This window comes from Lepidothrix coronata, unplaced genomic scaffold, assembly GCF_001604755.1.
Source record: "Lepidothrix coronata isolate B3197 unplaced genomic scaffold, Lepidothrix_coronata-1.0 Scaffold48, whole genome shotgun sequence".
Classification (NCBI taxonomy): domain Eukaryota; kingdom Metazoa; phylum Chordata; class Aves; order Passeriformes; family Pipridae; genus Lepidothrix; species Lepidothrix coronata.
In genome coordinates this window covers 753772-774667 of record NW_016690228.1, presented here as the reverse complement: position 1 = coordinate 774667, position 20896 = coordinate 753772, and the positions used below count along the sequence as shown (strand labels likewise).

Genomic DNA, 20896 nt, shown 5'->3' with positions numbered 1-20896 from the left:
AGAAATGTGAATACGTGAATATTTTAATGAGCTGTATCTGTTAAAACTAGCTTATTCTCAGAGCCAGTTTCTCAGAACAGTCTGGAGCCCTTTCTAGACTGCCTGGGTACTCCAGGAATCCTGAGATGATGATGATCTGACTTGCTTCAATATGTCCCAGCAGCAGTGTGAAGAGCAGAATATACCTGACAACTCATTTACATCCAGTACCTCACAAGATTTTTTCAAGCACTGATTAAATAAAGATCCTTTTTGTCCTGGAAGGCTCATAAAGATGCAAAACTCATAAACAGATCTACACAACATTGGAGTTAGTTATCCTCAACCCGCCAGTACCTTGTGTTCCCCATTGGGAAAGCTAAGGGTAAGGAGTCCATCAAAGAGGAGCCCATCAAAGACAGGGTGACAATGGCTTGGCACCTGCTTACCTCCCTGAAATTAGTGGTTATGTGTGGCAAAGGAGACCTGGTCAGAAAAAGAAAAAATGTGCTCTGTATGAGGAATAAGCATGAAGCAGGACCTCCCATGCAGGGCTCTCTCACTACTTCGCCACTGTGATGCCCAGGGACATGGGGTACTCCTTTCTGGGTTTGAGAACTGATGAGGAGCAATGGGCAGAGATTGATGGTGAAGGTGGCCTTGGGTGTGGTTAAACTGGGAACAGTGACCAGCTATACTGCTGTAATACAGCTCTCAAACACGCACATGCATACAAAATCAGAGTAACTTCTCCATCCTGAACTGCCATGCACTCTGTATTAGTGGATCTTTGAAAAGCAGCGAAGTTACAGTAATTCAAAATGGCTGTGTCGAGCACTGGCACATCAATTTTTCCCTTTTCTACTTCAGTCTTGATATTTTCCCCGTTAGAAACTCCCCAAACTCTTTCAAACAGAAAAATTCACAACCATCTGCAAAAGGCAGTATGTGATGGGAGCACAAGAGTAACTGCATTTGCTTGTAAACAAAATACCAATTCAAAAGTTTAGTTGCCTCAGTAGGTGTTGTATATTTGTGTAAGGGTGTCTTGCAGCATGTTTGGACAGCTGCTGCTATTAAAATTTTTTGCCAAGTAAATTAAAAAAACCTGCCTTCTAACTGTCATTTTCACAAACACATAAGGAAATTTGAAAGTAATTCAATGCAAAACTGAAATCTTTTTTGAGTTATTTTCAAAACATCTTAAACCTTTGAATAGCATGTTCATTTTTACCCTATATATTTGCCTCAAAGTAATACAGACAGTAAATATATTAATGATATACAGTTTATGGTTGCATGCAAATATGTCCAAAAATGTTTTCTATCTTTGATATGATATTCAATAATATTAAATTTACTATAAAATTATAAAATTATAAATCATAACAGCAAAGATAGATGAAGAATATTTGCTACCAAATTTGGCACAAGACAAGCTTAATTCTCTCCTGCTAAACAGCAACAGCTGATTTGGGACATATTCATGGTTAAGAAAGGTCTCTTCAAGACCTGTACCACTTGTGCAACGTGAAGTGTAGACTTAATTCCATTGGAAGCCCAGGGGCCTTTGCACTGGGGGTGGAGGCAGATAGTGCAGGAACACACCCCTGGAGCTTTTTTCCATTGTGTCACTCAAGTGATTCCCTGAGGGAACAACATTTATTCCTACATTTTCAAAATGCGCATAATATTGTTCTTTCTGTTTTCCTTTCGAGTCTTTATCACCAGTTACAGTTCCAGAATACAGGGCAGGAATGGGAGGAGGTGAGACTGAAGCTAGAGGTATTTGAAAGCATATTGCTTTAAATCTTTGCACACTGAAAAAGAGAAGAAATACCACCCTGGGTTCATCTCTAGATTACAGTGGGTGAGGCCACCTGTCTTTGTGTTACAAGGATTTTTCTTCTGACTCCAAACTGAATATTTTTTTGCAATAAACTGTTTTGGTTTTTTCCAGGTTCAACTATACTCCAAGAATTCCCTCCCACAGGAGTGTAATGCAGAAGCTCAAAAGAAGCCCACCCTGAAGAACAGTTTGAGATTTTTTAACCTTGCAGACACTCAGTGGTGGGAAGGTTGCTACGTACCATCCTGTACCATACATCCGCTACTGGGATGCTATTCCCAGTCAGGAACATTGCAAGCTCTTCGTTGGTCATGTTAAAGCTGATTTGGAGACCAACACTCTGTATGACACATTTGCTAAAGAGAGTTGTGTTCATGCAGTCTGAGCACAGGACCAGATGCCATGCACTCCATGCAGGGGACCATTTTGGGTTCTGGCCCTCATTTCCTATATACACTTTGATCAAGTTAATTGCAGTTTCCCCCAGTCTCATCAGATGTAGAATTTCATTTGTGGTGTGTGCTGACAACTCTTTGTCCTCTGTGGAAGGGATGAGATGTTTTGTTCAATCTCTTACATAAAAAACACCATGAACAGGAGGATATAGGGCTGAAATATGTTTCTTAAAGAATATAATCAAGCTGATCTAGATCTGAATCTGAGGAGAAACTTCTTTTGGCAGTAAACATTCTACTTAATCTATAAATAGCTCTTTAGATTGCCAGATAATCTTTGTAATTTATAACCCTGTTGGCCTGAACAAGAAACAAAATGTAGTCTTCAGAATGGAAGAGAATAAAATAAAATGTCAATGTAACTGACATGACCTTAGACCCAGATGGTGATTTCCGCTTTATGATTCACCAAACTAGCTTACCGTGTGGTCAAAATTTCATTAAACATTTCTGCAGTCCTGATGTGTACAGTAAGCCATTCTTCTTCCAAGGGAAGCAGCTCATCCTTTGGAGATGTTTATATTGCTATCACCATGGCAACCAGGAAAGATGAAAGTCAGAATACAAAGAAAAAAACAAAACCGTTAGCTGAAGTATGGATAGGCAGTGAGACTGTAAAACCATGCATGGACTTTTAAAGGAAATGACTGTTCTGTATTAAAGAAACATAGCAGAATTACAGGTCATCATCATCATCATCATGGCTGGGCTTTGCGAACGAAGATTTGGGAAAGGTTCTACCCACGTTTGTTACAAGCGCGCTGGTGGCTAAAAAAGCCAGTACGAGATAGGCATGTCCGGTTGCAAAAGGCACAGCAGAAAGACTCCTTAGGTGGTATATTCTGCAAGGCACGATTCTTTCTGCGTTGTCTTTTCTCCTCAAGAGTGATCCTGCGTGTGTTCTCAAAAGCATCAGCAGCGTTATAGATGGTGTGTCTCCAGACCTCCTGATTAAAGGCCAGAGTAGACCAGTTATGTTGATCAATATGGCCAAATTACAGGTACCGTAGTCCAAAAATAGCACTCCTGGCTTCACTAAGTACAACGGCTCTTATAAACCCCATTAGAACAGGTATCAGGAATAGAGGATTGTCCCTCTGACAGGAGGGAGAATCCATGTTCCATCCTGCTTCAAAGGGGAATGTGTCCCACAGCACAGACTGCTTCCAAGCAAGACCATTTGTCGTCCCACTTTTGACATGGGTTTTATGAAACAGAGCTATGATCAACTGTGATGCTCCCTCTGCCTGAGCGGGGCCATGAAAACGAGACTTTAAATAAACCCTAAAACCTGGGCCCCAAATAAGACACTTTGGATACTACTCCAGTAGACTTGGTTGAGACTCATTGTCTAACTCAGCTTGAAAGAACTTCCTTGGTCAGCTAGGATTTGGTGTCATCCTACACTGAGAGTACCTTAGCCCAGATGTTAAATTGGTAGAACAAATCCATAAAATTCCATAAAAATTATTTTCAGGGGGCTGGATAAACCTATATTTTCCACAGACTAGAAGTCTGGTTATTGAAAAGTAGCTAGAAAAGCTACACATTTCCAACAACTATATTCCCTTAAGGCATAGTTTGGCCTTAGATTTGAACTATGAGTCTCTGTCTAAAATTAAACTAAGTCTGGCTCAAAACATTGCCTTCTCACTTGTTCCTAAGTTCCACCACAAATGAGTCTGGCAGAAAAGGTAATTTGAAGACAGTTCTGAAATCCATTTGCAAACCTCAGGGTAGGCAAATATTACCTCTTTTACCATCCTGTTTGAGGGAAGAAGATTTGCTTAAATCAGTCTAAAATATTGCTTCATCTCATAAAGGGAAGACTGTGCAACACAGGCTGCTTTACTATTAAATAGAAAATTCAGTGAGATTCTTCCAGGTCCTCCTCTTTACTTATTTGTCATAGGCTAATAAAGAGAGGGTTTTTTCCCTTGGAGAATTTAGGGATTAAATAAACAAAGCACAACGCCACTGAGTCAGATGAGGACTTGCTTGTTAAATATTAACAAGCACTCAGCCTTTTCAAGTGTCTGCTTACTGATACCTCTGCCACAGGCTTCAGGGTTTGTTTTTGCAAGTTTTTTGCACATTACGTTTAGCAAGCCTGTTTGTGTGTGACCACTAGAGTCAGACTCCTTTGGCTCTCTCCTGGTACCTGATGGAAGGTGAGTTATTCATGGGAAGGAGAAAAGGGGTTTTTGTTGTTGTTGGTTTTTTTCTTCCTGAATGTGTCCACCAGAGTAGGCAGGAAGAGTCACCCAGACTCCCACTTATCCAATTTATGCTATATGGGGCAGCAACACCTACTACGTAACCTGCTGGTGCCAGCATCCCATGCTGTGCCCAACACACAGGACATGCAAACCTCTTGTAACTCCAAGGTGGGGGTGTCCTGGTTTCAAATGCAAGGTGTTGACAAAGGGCTCAGATACCCCCAAACCTTCCACAGCCTTTCTTTAGACCTAACACCTAAGGTCAGCTTCACCTACGTGCATGCGAAGACGCGGTAACTGGTCACAGACAAAAGGCTTAATTTCAAATCCAACTCATGGTGCTTTTCGGATTATTCCCCAATGGACTGTTTCTCTGTGTGTCCTCCTGCAGAACAGAAGCTTTGGTCTCCATACACAACCCATAAAAAACAGAGACGGTAAAAGAGAAACAAATTATGTCAGAATAGCTGAAGGCTTAAGGGGAGCGCAAATGAGGCAAAAGTCACTATATTTGCATTTATTTTCATTAGTTCTCAGATTTACAGGAGACCCAGCAAAATGTAATTCGATAGTAAACCCAGTTAGTTACAGTATCCAAGCAGAGTGAAAGTCCCCTCGAATTGGATGAAACTTGATGCTGCCAGCATACTGCTGAATCCCCTCCGGTGCATTTCCAAATCACATTCCTCCTTTACTCTGCTGAGTGCTGCCCAAAGAATCAACAGTAAATCAAGTAGACTGCAATATACTTATTTTTTATAATGCATCTATAAATTTCATGGAACTATGGATTTCTTCTTATGAAATTTAATTTGAGTCACTTGGGGAAACATTTCCATATTGAAAGGAGCTCCCGGCTTTCATTGTACTTATACTTTGTTCTTACTGAATTGCACATGCTGTGATTTAAAGGGACACAGTCAAGGTAAAGCCTGCCTGCACAAAAGCAATTGGGTCCATTTCCACTTGGCAGATAAAAAGCAGACAGCTGCTGAGCTTAGCAATCTCATCTCCACCAGCCACTTGAGGATGGGCACAGTGAACACAGGCTTGTGAGTGATGCTGGCTTTTCTGCCTCCAAGATTGCTGTGTCATGGGAAGGACAAGGCAATAGCTTGGCCATCATTTCCAGCAGGCTGACTCATGGAGAGATCTGCCGCTGACCTCTCTCCATCCCAAGGAGCACCAGCACTAACCTCTGCATTCCCATCTCTGGATTTCTGTGAATAGGGCTTTTTGAAAATGTGTGGGTCTGAATAAAATAATGGGTGGACAGCGTAAATTGGGTAGGACCTTCACAGCACCAAAACTGATGAGAAACAGCTTTTTTTTTTTTTTTTTTAAATAAGACCATTCCATATGATTACTGGATTCCCTAAGCATTTTCTGACAAGTTCTGCTCCCATGCTGTTTTGTAATACACACAGTCTAGGTGCAAATGAGTCAAATTTTGCTGTTAGCAAAACAGAGAGAGGATGGTAGTGTGACAGTTTTCAGCTTATGGCTCATAAATTAATATCACACAGTCTGCAAAAAGTAGTTAAGAAATGTGGCTGGACTGCCAATGGAATCCAGTTCAGTGTGCATAAATTCAACACGAAATGTTAAGAGGGCAAAAAATTAGAAATTACTGGAAACATCAGAATTGGAGAATGAAAAGGGGATACAAAGTAGGAAGTAGGACAGAGGCTTATATTTAAAAGTCACTGAAAGAAAATAAATTCAGGAAAAATCCCTCAGTTAGGCTTGAATATCAATCCAGTTTTCTTTAAAGGAAGAAAAAGGCACTACATGGTTCCTAAAGTAAATATAGACATAGGTGGTTACTAACATAACAGAAAAGGAAATCGGAAGTTTGTAAATGCAAGAAGAATAGAATGAGGAAGAGACAGTGGTTAAGAAAAAATTTATCTGGTTTGACCAACTTGATCTCTTGATGTTTCTGTCTTTATGGTGGTTGGTCCTGTCTCTGCACATGGACATATATCACAGCTCACAGCTTTCCGAGACCAAAGGTAACAGGCCAGAAGTTTCCCAAAACACCCTCTAAGGCCTGAGGTTGCTGCTGTTGTTGCACATCGATGGCAAAGACTTCACAAAGCTTGTCATGCTGTCTGGTACCTGCTCTGCAAGCAGAACAACTGAACAGAGATGCTGTTTCACATGAAAGTATTTAAATATCGTTATGCACAGATGTAAATTGAGGGGTCTCTGGGGAACACACTGACCTGAGACAGTTTTCCAGTCCTGAGAAATATAGGCATTGAATCCTATAGTGACAGGATGGAAGCAGAGCCCACAGGAACCTGGGGCAAAGAGGAGGGTGAGCAGGAGAGAGCCATGACTTGGGCTGAACAGGAGACCTCAATTTCTGTCATTGCACAGAGATCAAACCAGTCGCACTCTGTGGCTCACAGAAATTGATGAAATCCAAGAGCAGCTGGTGGAGAAAACTGTTTGAATCCCCTTCCTCACATTTTTCTACATGAAGCCCTAAGGAATAAGGCATCATCAGGAAAGGCACTGCAAAGAAAAAGGTTAAAGTAATACAGCAGTTACCTTGACTAGCTTTTCTAAGAACTGGTTAGAGAATAGTTCTTAAAAAAATCTCTCTGAAGAAATTTTTGGGGGAGTTTGCTAGTGTCACAATAGTGTCATGAGGAAGATAGTTGCCTCTGGCCTTTTATCCTTCTCTTATCACCCAATTGAAAGTTAGATTCCAGTGCCATTCTCTCTGATTTCTCACCACCGAGAAAGCTCTACTGTGCTTTTTGCAACTGTCTTCATAAATAGGTTATCACAAGAAATTGGTGAGCTGCCTTCATGAACATCCTAGAAATGATTTTGTATAGCCCCTGTGATAAGTGTCACACAGTCTAGGAATACCTAATCCAGAAAATGTCTTGAGATCCCTTCCAATATTCCATTCCCTGGTTCCTGTGAAAAAATGGCACACATACACATACCTGAAAATATGTCCAGCTACCTACAGAGTCTTTTTTCTTTTTTCCAAGAAGGGCTTGACTATTTTTATTTTATGAACATTTCCAATATTTTATTATTACTTTCTAAAAATCTAGTTAAAAACAGAGAAATATGGTTTCTATGAAGCAGATATGGGATTGCCAGTACAACCTTGCTTTGACACAGTTTTGGGTATCTGGAATTATTTGCTAAGTAAAAGAATTTTACTGTTATACAACACATTAAATATTCCCTTAAAAAACCCTTTAACCAAGGAAATGCATTCGTCTCAGGGTGGAATTGGTTTATGGGCTAAATCATCATACATGTTAACTAGAGTTTAAAGTGGCAAAGATTTGTAACACACAGAACATTGTTTATAACTGGTAGAGCTGGCTTACAGCTTGCTCTGGATCATAGATTATCCTTCCACCTACCTAACATCTGTGCATCTATTGCTTGCATGTTGGTTAAATATTATTTGAAAATATTGCAGCATAAATAAAATTAGCAGTGGGTGAAATGAAATGAATATAAATGGGCTTCTCAGTTTCAAATCTTAACAGTAGTTTAAAAGGATTTTAACAAAAACTACTTGATATAACCTTATTTCTCAGTCATCTACAGAATATTGTGTTTTCTCACAGGAGTGGGATTCACAGATCATACTCAAATGAAGGGATCCACCTAGCTAATTTTGTGACTTTCCACTTCTGACTTAGTATTTATATCATTGGCAGAAGACATAATTGAAAAATGTCTCAATGTCGAATGTGTTAATTAACATAATGCCAGTATGACCACCTGGGCGGTGGCAGAGGATCTGGTCCTTTCTGCAAATTACCGCTGAAGTTCCTGGGAACCTGGAGGTATGAGTAGGTCAGAACCAAACAGTAAACTCCACAGCAGTTTTCTTTATCATTCAGGAAGTCTGCTTCTAAACTGTACAAAAGCAAGCCCTGAGCCTGTTGTTTATGTTCCTTTCCTTTCCACGGCATAAAGGGTTTCAGTGCACATGTTCCTTTCTGCTCTGGACGCAGTGGCGTTATGAGTGTTTACAAGTGGGCTTCCTTAGTATGCATGCTGCAGCACCCAGCACAACTCCCAGATTTTTGTATTGCAATACAATCCACACGTAGCTGACTTCAGAGAAGTCTTGTATGTCTTTCCATCTTGCGGCTCTCCCAGGTCTGCTATGGAAGCAGCTCTCACTGTGTGTAAAGAACTGGCAAGATCAAGGTGTGAGGCAATATTTCTCTCAGGCCTGCCATGATTACCTTTCCAAAAAGATTTTAGGCAGCCATGCCATGCCATGCCTGCACTTCCTGTGTGCAGTGATCTGATGCACACTTTCATTAAATGCCAAAGCACGATTGCAGACAATAGGTGAGGTGACCACTTCCCTGCAGACAGGCTAGTCACTGTCTCAGGGCTTTCCCTCATAGCACGTGGATCGTTCTCTCAGAGAACCTCAAGAGATTGTCAAAACAGGGTCAGCAGTAAATTCAAAACAGAAATGTAACGACTTGATTCTTCTGCCAATCATCATGAGAGGAGACCCCTCTGGGGCTTTCTGCTATGGAGAGGAATGGCTGTGCAAATGTTTGCGAGAAAGAGGAGGCAGGAAGGAGATATGGCCCATTTTAGGAAGAGAGATAAGAAACATTTCAGGCAGTTGAGCCCAAAAAGCTGTAGGGGAGGAAGGAAGAGAACACAGAAATTAATCTTGGGCCATTGAGATAAGAGTCATGGTTTTAGAAAACATAATTTTTATTTATTCTTCAGAGCTTTAAGACTGGGAACAAAATGTGATATATGGTCTTACTCTTCTGACTTTTAATTTCATCCAGTCATTTGCAGTTAGACCAGTTGAGTGAAGAAAAGTTGTGCTGCTACTTGCATAATCTTGTAACTCTGCCCAGGATAGGTACAAATGGAAAGCACACGAGGAACAAGAAAGAAAGAAGTCAAGTCTACATAATACAAACTACTCTCGAGGAAAACCACACACACATATTAAGCCCAGCTAAGGATTAAATGTAATTTAACCACCACAAAAAAACCCCACACCAAACCAAATCAAACCAAATCAAACCAAATCAAACCAAACCAAACCAAACCAAACCAAACCAAACCAAACCAAACCAAACCAACAACAAAACCCCCACACCTCTGTCTTTTCACAGGCTGCTTTCTTCAAGTAGAAATTGCTAACCACTTTGTTTGACCTCCACATCACTAGATTTTATTCTACTCAGGCCTGATCTGCCAGGATGCCACCTGAGTTAATGTTCTCAGGATAATCACAAATTCTGACAATGTATTATTTTGAAAGATCTGAAGCACTTGCAGAAATACAACTTGCCACTTGCACCTGCCCAGATCCAGCTTAGGGACATTATTAAAATAATTGCATATCCTTTAAGGTAATTTTTATGCAAGTGTATGAGCATGTAATATCTGCAAATATCAAGAACATTTTTTTACCCACTCTCTTTGAATGATACACAATTAGGTCTGCCTGCCTTAGTTTCAATGCTGACCTCACATAATGATTTGCAATTGATAGTGCCTTAATTTTATGTCCCCATACCTTTTTGAGTTAGTGAAAATAAGGAACTGACACCAGCGGTTCACTTATCACCTCACTAACTCCTGTTTAGTCCCATTTCAGTGAGAGTTATACATGAGTACCAACCTGGGCTAAGCACCCTCAAAGTCAGGTCTTCAAAGCTCACTGGCAAAGACAGGACTTGCTGGGATGCTCAAATGTTTCTACCCTGGGAAGGAACTTCAGAGAGGCTTAAAGTGAGATTTGGGTATCTTTGAGGATCCCCTCTGCTCCTTGCATCCCTATAGAATCAGCTATAGGGCAGACTAGAAGCAACAAAGGGCTTGAACTATACCTATTCCCACCATTTCTGTAACAAGAAGACTCTTCTCCTTCCTGTTGTTCAAAGCCCCATATGGTTTGCTGCAGTAGCTTTCTCCTTTGGTTAAATGGGTGATTAGCAGTACATACAAATGAAGACACACTTTGAAATGCAGTGATTTTTTTCCAGTGGAATTGTTATAATTTTTACCCCTAAAGGAAGTTGCTGGTAATTTTTGGCCATCTTCATAATCAGTAGACAGAGTGCCACCTGCAAATAACTACCTGTTCTGCATAATTAAGTTTTTAACTTTATAGATACTGACAAAGAGTTTTGTGAAATGCCAGAATGAATTTCATTCTCGTGGGGGAATGGAAATAGGAACACGGAAATATTTGTACCACATTTGAGTACTTTTGGGTGGATGGATGGATAGATAAATCAATAGGCACATAAACAACAACAGACAAAGATACACAGTTCACTGGAGTTTACAGTTCTCTGGAAAAGTAAGTCTTGCATAATAGCTCTGAGTTTGCACACAACAGCACACTGCACTATTATGTCCTATGCATGTGGCAGGTATATCAGTCCTGAACCCAGCAAAGCGCTACAGCATATGAGCCACAAAATCAGAGTTTGCCATTCTATCCAGCTTTTTCATCTGGTGGGGCAGCTACTCATCTGATTTCTGGCAACTATTCCCTGTTTGTCACAGCTAAAATGTTAACAGCATTGCCTTTCCAGATGAATTTGGGAGCATTTTCTGTTTTGAGAGGTGCAGAATTTCTGTGTAATGATTCCTTTAAGGTAGGGGGCTTTACAGATAAATTATCAGTTCTGAAGCCTCAGTAGACCTGTATCCTGCTCCTAGTCACCCTGTGCTAAAGGGATTATGCATTATCCCCACTGCACAGGGATATTTTGCAATTTAGTTCTCTCTTCTTGGGCAATCTCACAAGGGATGGCATGTTGGTTTGCAAGATCCCAAAGATTGCTCCTATATACATAGGTGCTTCCTTTTATTGAAGTATCCATCTGTAATTTCTAATGTTTTTTCGACTTCAAACATATTTTCTAAGTAGATAAAATTTACCCACACTAATTTATATAAGATAGACCATCCACAAGCAACTCTACAAGGTCACTCTGAAAGATTTTATTCATCCAGAAAGAAAATTATGATTTCTCAAACTCTGTTTAAATTGGCCAGTGGAATAGCATGGGGGATACTGTGGGATCGTATTCCTTTGGAAGTGCAGATAAGAGACTTTTCAAACTGTCAGAGCTTTTGTCCAGCCCACACACCCACTGGGGACACCAAACCCTGAAGGGGGTGGGTAGCATATGCCTGTGTCTCATTTCAGCACAGAGTGGGAGCACACACCTCAGAAATGCTCTTGGGTACCCCAATATAGAAATAGATTGAATTTCTTACCAACATCATTCCTTCTCCCTCACACTCATTTCTGTAAGGAGAAACATCTCAAACTCAACAGGAATATATTTTTTTCTGGTTTGATTTTCTATTAAACAACAGATATGCTGTGGTGCTTGCCTGAGACCTACAGCTACAGACTCACGGGTTAATGTATAACCAGTATATTCCTGAAGTATTTAAGTTGCTATTTCCCTTCACTTTGCCAAGGTAATGAGGTGTTTGATGAAGGGAGTTCAGCTGCAGAACTGCAAATGTACATTCTGTAAGCTAGAGAGAAACCACAACAAGCTCTTGCATTTAATATTCTGATAAATTGGGCATTTCTGCACCTTACAGCAGGCAGTGACACAATGCACCCTTGTTAATCTGAACAGAAAGTCCTCCTTCAGTAATGGAGTCTAGGCCTGTTGCAGAAAATTTGATTTGCTTCACTAATTCAAAACACAAAAAAAAATAAATCAAAAGGATGCTCTGGAAGTAGAGGTTATCTGCTGATCTGTTCAGATAAGTGAAGCATAACTCATCAACAATGTGAGGAGGTAATGGAACAAGTTGCTGCCAGTGTGCTGTGCTGGTTAGTTAGATTAAAAGAGCATATCTGGTGATGATTGTCTTCTGTTTTTTGGTTGTTTGTTTTTTTTTTTTCCCTTTCTGAGAAACATATCAAGAAAGTGTATTAGAACAGTTCGAAATCACTGATGGGTTTTGTTATCTATTGCCTGGTGTCAAATTGCTGATAACTTCAAGACCTTCTTTCTTTTTCAAGACTTTGAACAATCTAATTAAGGTTTCTTGGAAATAAATCAATACTTGATATCCCCTCTGAACAGCATACTGGCCAGACATTCTGCCGGCCTTATTGAGACATGGCTTGAAGTCATTGGTGTCAGAGTTTAGGCTCTCACCTTTTTGCTTCTGCGTTTTCTTTGTAGAGAAGATTTTCTTGTTGCAGTTAAAACTTCATACCTTTCCTTCATGGGGCACAGCTGCTGAATGGCAGCACACAGGCACTCCACTCCAGAGGAGTGTTGTGGTCGACTCTGATTTCGTTAACCCTTGTTGCTGGTCTGGATGGGCAGGGGGCTACGACAGGTTGACTGCAGTTTTCTAGCCATCTTCAGGAGCAGTTCATTGCACTTTGTCTCTCCTTCGTCCTTTATTCCCCAGTAGTATACACAGAAAAATGAGAATGCAGTAGACTTTCAAATAGTGTTACTCAGTCAGGAGGGGAAAGGCACTCTGTGAGTTGTTGAGGAGGTACTACCCAAAGGCAATTATGCCTCTGCTTTTAGTTGCCCCTAGTAAACACTTCTCCAGGATGGGCAGACATTTCAGTAAAGATTATTTACCTTTTTTTTTTTAATGATTAATTCAGAACCTGACAAGGCTGAAGTAAATTCTCTGAAGGCTTGAAACTGTTTAGTCTGAATTTTAAGGGAAACAAAATTGCACTTCTGAGCATTTAGCTCACAGGTAAGTCGTAGGACTCTTGCTTTGAAATGATGCTGAAATAGAAGGATTTGCTAAAGCCTCTAAAGTCTGGTGGTTTAGTTAAAAAAATAAGAAAGCACAGAGGGCTTGATAGTGATCTCTCTATGCTACTTGGCCCTTTTTTATTGCAAGAAGGGACAAAAAAGGGCCAAACCCTTGATGTTTTCTATTTGAACTTTCCTTGGGAAGAACCCCCAGTAAGGAACCACTCACCAGAGAGAAGATATCATTCTGTCCTATGTGCAGAATCAACCCAGCTCCAAGCCCCGCCAAAGCCTAGGTCCACCCCACACCAGCATTTGGACATCTCAGCCTCCAGATGCACTAGCACCCAAGGAACTTCTCCCGAGAACAGCAGGAGACTCTCTGCCCCCTCATATTGATTTTATGAAATCACAAGGAGATTTTCCCACTATCAGCTGATGATGTTGTTGGCAAGGGCTTTTTCTGCAGTGCTGTGAAGGTAGAGGAACATGATATTTAGGAGGCTGTATTATGCTTGCAGACATAAAGAAAGGGTTCATTCAGATACTCAGTATCAAACATTCAATCTGGCTGTTCTTTGCCAGATCAAACTGAGCTGTTTCAGCTGGGACAGATTGGAACTGAAATGTGTCTTCAGGCAGAATGGGGGAAAAATAATCATCCTGATGACGTAATTGAGGAAAATCAGGGTCACAAGCCTGGTTGGTGATCACTGTCAGACAGAGGTTATCCATAATATTTCTTGGCCACATCCACAAAAGTGCTGCAGGGAATAAGTTTCCTCCCCTTGGTGCACCCAGGGAACAAGGCATCGATGCATTTAGGATTAAACACTTTTAACCCTGTGCTGTCCTATACATGGTCCTAGGAAGACACTCTTCCAAGAAGCAAGTCTGTTGAAATTCTAGGGTAATTTATGGGGTGGGGATTCACTAGACTCCAACTGCTATTCTTGTCCTTACATGATTCACCAATTTTAATACCTAGTTCAATTGACTAAATTTGGCATGTCATTTAAAACCCCAATGGCTGCGGAGGAGAGTGAGAGACCTCCAGAAGGTAACCTCCACTGACATCTCCCACCACTGAAGACAGCAGGAACTGTGCCCCTTCACCCACTGCTCATGTCCCACTGCAGTGTAGGGCTTGGACAGAGAAATCTGCACCTGGGTCTTTCCTCATCCTCGTCTTTTTCTGTGGTACATATGTAAGTCGAACCCGGCTGTTCTAAAGCCCTGATGGTGAAAGATGCAATGTACTCTTGCTGCTACAGCACCTTACACTGAATGTAACAGCTCAACATAGAGAGGTCTCTCATGGCAAATGAGATTTGTAAAGCGAGTGAGCATGAACTGGAATTTTTCTGTTAAATACAGCATCAAAGTATTTTGTTAGAAGCTAAATGGATAAAAACAGTGCATGAAATTGAAGTTGATAATTAGCTAGTCAGTCCCAGTGAGGAGCTCTAACTGCTTTGACCTTCGGGCTTTGTGCAAGGGTCGAGAGGAGAAGCACATCTCCCCAGCTGAGCAGCACAACTCACATGGTTTTACCTGAGGATATGGCAATGCAGTGAGCTAAGCCTTGGCAAAAAACCCTCAAAATTGCAAATCAAAGTTAATGTATAGAAGAGGTTGGTCCTAAGCTGGGTGCTAGAAAATTAATGTGAAGAGCTAATGCTCTCAGAGATGCTCACAGTCTTGTCAGCAGAGTCCCAGCATGCCACTCAGGATATGTAAGGGTTGCCAAAAGTGGGGTGAGGTTTTCCAAGTCTTTGTTGTTGGAAAGACAGCACTGATCTATCTTTCAAAATCTTAATTTCACATGCCTGGAAGCACAGATATTTCTCAGGCCACTACTGTTATTTGATGCTTCTCTAAAGAGAAGTGTATCACCGCTAATGTTGTGGCCTTTGCCCGTGGCCCCTGAAGCCAGTGGAAAGTCTTCCAGAGGACTTTTGCTCTGTCTTCCAGTGAGGGATAGGAACCCTGAACGGAGAAAGGTCTTTTCTCTGCAATTCAAAGATTCATGGAGTTTAGGATTAAGAGGAACCATTAGATTGTATAGTTGGGCCACCTGTGCACCATATACACCAATTCACCCATATACATTGGCACTGGGGTCAGGAACCTCAGAACATTTCTCTTAGATGTTTCTTCACATCCCATGTTGCAACTAGATAGAAGCATTTTCTACTGACTCTTTTTAGTTGCATGCTCTAGTACAGTCGGTTCCCAGTCCTTTCTTTGATAAACTTTTAATCTGACATTTTTCCCAGCCCTTGAATAATTTTTTATTGCTTTTCTTTATTGTCTCTTCCCTAATGAAATCAATGCTGAAGTTGTGACTACCAGCACCAGATATACTTTTACAATGGTGAACCATGTTTCTTATTCGTCACTCACCTGTTTATGCAAGCAAGAACAACTTTTTTAACTCTCCTTCCCATACACTTGCAACGAGAGCTCATCAGTGCTTCCAAGAGGCTATCCTCTGTTTCTTGTAACTAAATTTTGCTGAGTTTTGCTCTTGGCTTCTATTCTAATGCTTTTTGTTTTAAGAAGCCTGGCATACCAGAAAAACCTGCAGATAAATCTGCTGTGATTTACCTTGGCACCAAAATTTGTGCCAGCCATTAATTTTTATTTGTAGTGATTCCATAGCTATTTCTGGTCTGACCTCAAGAGTCTCAATTTAAGGTTCAAAAAAACATCCTTTGGGTTTTTCCTACAAAGTTATTCAGGAATAGCTAACAGAAATTCACACACTAATCTTAATCTATGATAAACATATCATCAAGTCAAACAGTCTGCAAAGCCAGCCAAGGCGGATGTTTTTTCCTGCAGTGTTGTGTCAGGATACAATGGGCAAGCAAAAGAACAGTAGAAGGACAAAAGTCTGAGTGGGAACCAGCCCAGCCCACTGTCACTAGCATGCCTCAGATGCACTGTAATCTGCACTCCCCCTGTAATGCAGTGAGTAGGAGAGGCAGGGAAGCTTTTAAAATAACTTTCATTGCAGTTACAAATATGATGTGTTTGTCCACTTCCCAACCAAGTCACAGTTGCTATCTGGCACATAAAATCATGTAGAAAGCAGAGGAAGGAAAAAGGTAGCAGGCTGTTACCAGGCAGTGCTGACAGTATATACTGGTACGTGTGTGCAAAGGAGAGAATCTGAGTCACGTGAATAAAACTGGAGTAAGCAAAACCATCACTAGCTGAACAAATGAACCTAACATGCTGTAAAGCACCCTGATCACCTGCTGCAATTAAGCTAAAAAAACAAAAAAACCAAAAAAAATCCTAGTTGTACCTAATTGAGATGTTGCATGTAAAATTTCACAAATGTCTTCTGAAATGGCATACTTGCTTTCCTATTTTTGATGGATATACTGATATTCTCAAGACTACAGTTTGCTTTCTCATGGCTACTCCACTGTAGTTGGCTTCTAGTCAGCTGGCCTTTCGGTCATTTTTTTCAGAAAAGCTCTCTCCTTCTCCGAAAGCAGAAACTTTTGTTATTTGAACTTTGAATCACGTCTCATTTTGTTCAGATGCTCTGATTTCTCTCTGCATTGGCAAGAAATATTTAAATCACTAGCCACATCACAGAGACTGCCTCCCTTATGATGTCTTGACTTTGAATACTAGCTCCATTTATGACTTATCTTTAGCCAGTTCTCTATAAAATTTATTCTGCTAATCCCTTCCTCCAGTTCACCTAATAATTGCCTATGTAGTCCATTTTCAAATGATGCATTTCTCTCATTTACCTGTTATCCACATTCTTTTATTTCATTCTAAGGACCTGTGGTTGATTGAGATCACACGAACAAGCTTGTGGTTTTCTAAGTCACATTTTGCACATTTCTAAAACATAGATGTTACCTTTGCTGTTCTCTATTTCTGTAATATCACCTCTAAACTAAGAATTTTATTTAAAAACTTTGCTACCAAACCTAGTGTTTACGCTGGTTCTTTCAAAGTCCAGTGATAGAGGTTATTTCTTCCTTGATTCATAAGCACCTGAGCTCCATGTAGATAATATCATTTGCATTAACCACTGCCTTTCTCCCTTAGTTCTTGAAAATGGAGGCAACACATTCACTTAGGTTTTGGAAACAAAGATAGAACATCTTTAATGTTCATCCTGTAATGCTCAAATTCCTTATTTCTTTAATTTTTACATAACCAGTGAAGGTTTCATCCTTTTCTCATGAACTTTGAAGTCTTAAGTTCACTTGGAGCTTGCAAAATCTTGCTTTTACCTCTATAACTGATAATTTCCTTGTTTTCATTTTCCCATTTTTCTCCCTCTGTTCCCTGTTTGGTTTTAGGTTTCTTTACCCCTGGATTATTCATCCATTATCAGTCCTTTTCTGTTTGTTTTTCTCTCTTCTTTCTTGGAATAGAAGTTTAAGGTATTTTGCATAGTTGGTTGAAATTCATATACACACATTCAAATCCTGAGATTAGCTGTCTTTATTAATTAGCTCCTTCAACTCATCAAGGCTTTCTCCTTTTAAATAAATATAAAAGAGTCTTACTTAAGCAGCTTAACTTTGCCTATACTGTCTTTTGATTGAAATGTAACTGACTCATAATCCATTCCTCTACAAATATTTGCCATGGCCAGCTGTTTTATAACCTAAGATCCCATACAACAGCTCCATTCCTGCTTTCTTCTCTGTCTTCCTCCTCCCCTCGTTCTCTTCTCCAGAGAAATACCGTCTCACTGAAAGAATCTGATTTCAAGAGCAGAAATTCCTTACCCAGGATGCTCTGAATTGCCCCCTCAAAGCCCCTCAGCCTAAGCTAAGCCCATACACTGACAATTCAGCCCAGGTGCAAGTTATTTGAGTGCCTTCAACTTGCACACAAACATGGGAACTGTGTGTCAGAGCTCCTGCCACTTCCAACACAACAGCTCCTGTTACTCTTTAATACTGAACTCCACTGTCAGCAGAGCCTGTAGAGCTATTTGGAAGACAGGTGTAGGTGACCTGAATAGCTCTGTGCTCTTTGCTCTGACTCTGTTAGTGAAGCATAGACATCTGGAGTCACGGAGATGACCTTGAGGAGTCTACCTGTGTTTGAGATGCTTTCCCAGAAAGGTGTGGCACTCTTGTAGTTACTGTGTCATATCTGCAAGCTTAGTGAAGATATCTTAGATGATCTCTGGCAACATAAAGTGTATCAGACACCTACACGTAAGCATCTGAATCAAGCTCTGGTTGTCCAATAAACATAAAGTGGCCTTTGTCATCTTGTGCTCATGAAGACACCTACATTCATATGCCTGAATTTTTATCTCAAGAATCTGGATAAGACTGAAACAGATCCAGGATGTTCCTAAACATGTTTTCTGTGTTAGAAAGTTTCTTTCACTCATCTTCAAATATTGTTTCTGATAAGAACAAATTTAAATTAAGAGATGAAAAGGCAAGACTGGAAGTGTCTTTCCTACGCATCACTTTGTGCAGACTGAGAGGGGAAAGCAAGGCAAAGGAAGATACAGCAATGGAGAAAGCAATGTCAGTGGTAGGATGAACACCCAGACAAGAAACGAAAAGTACCAATATTTATGAGAAAGAGGGTAAAGCATTTAGTGATATGAGCCTGCTGACTCCTTCTAGGGACCTGAGCATGGTGATAAGACATTATTTTATAAGAAGGGTATGGAGGATTTCAACCTAGTTCAGCATGAACTCTTAAAAGAGGATATAACTGATGTCCATGTATTTCAAGCCAGTGCGGAGGAGCAGGTGGTAAACACGAAAGAGAGAAAGGAACTACTATGGTCAATCCCGGCATAAGAACAAGTGGGTTAATAAGATGCAGACTGGAAATTAAAGAGATGTCCTTGCTCATCACAGATGTGAAGGTCTTCAGATGAAAGTGGTGGGTTCCAGAAAACCCTACTGACTTTGCAAAACAGAGCTTGAGCAGCTCAGGAAAGGTAGCGTAGGATATGATGGCAGAAGGCTTTCCTTCCACAACCATTGGGGTGCATTTTATAAGTCCCCATAACAGTCCTCAATCCACAGCATGGAGGTGAAACAAAGCTCTTTTCTCTTCCCTGTGTTGCACAGAGATGCAGCCAAGAGTCTGACCAGGCTGTCAAGTAGTGGTGGTGATGGCACCTTCCCTTTCACTGACAGAGAAAAAAAAATCATGAACGGCATCACTGACAACACATCAGGCCACAGAGTAGTGTTTATTTGCTTTTTCCATTCACAGTACTCAATAAGGAATGTTAATGGAAAGTTGTTTAAGCTTAACAGGCAAAAGCTAAACTCATGAATAAGAGGTCTTGGAACATTTTACTTTGAAATTTCCTTCTTGTTCCTTTCACTCTCTCCACCTCTCCCTTTCTTTCCTATTAAACTGAAGTCTATTTCCCTAATGAAGTCCAAGGCTTTTAAATGCAGCCTAATGCTCATGATTGCTATCTTTCACTGAATAAACAAAATACTTTATACCTTCTGTCAGAGGCACAGAATTCTCTTATTTGAAGGGAGAGTGTAACCAACATTTTAAACACTTTTTGTGAACACAGGCCAATGAAAGCTGAAAACTATGAGAAAAACTGGGCTGCTCAATCCTCATCCTTTATCAGAACTGGGGAGATAATGACACCTGACTTCTTTCCTTGATCAGCTCAATTGCCGGGGTACACAAAGAGGAACTCAATAAAGGCGAGGTGGTCCATAACAGACTGATCCTGCAAAGGATCAGGTAGCTCCTAGGTGTTTTACACAGAATCAGACCCTAAGTGCCACTGCCAATAACAAAGAGATAACCCACTGAGATAGTCAGATAGATAGCCAGGAGCCCTGGGCAATGCAGAAAACTTGTCCCGTGAGTAGTTATAGGAATCTGACTCTGACAGATAGAATATCCACAAAGCACCGCTGAGAAAGATGGACATTTCTTATCAGGTATTGCACTGACACCAAATGCTCCCCTAAAGATGAACCTCCTTTTCACAAGCCACCTGGAAATATCCTGGAGGGAGGGAAGGCTACCTTGAGATGCCTTTTGGGGTGATTTAGCCAGAACGAAATATTCCCTTTGAACCTGTAGCAGCCCTGTGTTTGCTCTGACACTGACACACATTCCTGCAGCCCATCGAAGAAAATAGAGAATTACAAGACGGTCACAGCTCCTCACTGAAATGTCTCCTTTGACCTGTTAAATTGAAATAAAACAGCAAAAAAAATGACACTGATTGGGATGCAGGAGTTTAATGGCACACATGTTTCCAATGTATTTTATAACAGCCACAACAAAATGCACTCAGTGTGTGCAGTCGTGCCTCTGGATGGCTCAATAAAAGTCCAGACAGGCTGTGCAGACCAAGGCTGAGGCAAAGGCCTCTCTCTCACATTAACATGGTTGCTCCCTGTCACCGCGTGCTGTCACTGAGATTGGGCTGGTGCAGGCAGGAGGTATGAAAATAAAGAGACCTGGAGATGATGGAGAACAAATCACAGAGTTGCCTGTTTTTCAATCTGTCACCTTCACTGGGTCATAGCTGCTGCTGACAAATTTGCGCTCTGCAGAGGCGTGGCAAGGAGAAGGAATAAGGAGCATTTGAGTTCAGGGCTGAGGTGTGAGGACTCAGCTGTATTATGG

The 20896-nt window shown here is 40.8% G+C and overlaps 2 long non-coding RNA genes across 3 annotated transcripts in view; both read left to right on the top strand.

Moving 5' to 3' along the window:
• LOC108497420 overlaps positions 1-2659 on the top strand; it is a 29319-nt gene extending 26660 nt beyond the window's left edge. The window contains exon 2 of the long non-coding RNA XR_001874806.1: positions 1940-2659. This is a non-coding gene — a long non-coding RNA (uncharacterized LOC108497420). The remainder of the gene's footprint in view (positions 1-1939) is intronic.
• A 1668-nt stretch (positions 2660-4327) lies between these two features.
• Positions 4328-20896, top strand: part of LOC108497501 — a 28241-nt gene continuing 11672 nt past the window's right edge. For both annotated transcript variants that reach the window (XR_001874844.1, XR_001874845.1), the window contains exon 1: positions 4328-4454. This is a non-coding gene — a long non-coding RNA (uncharacterized LOC108497501). The remainder of the gene's footprint in view (positions 4455-20896) is intronic.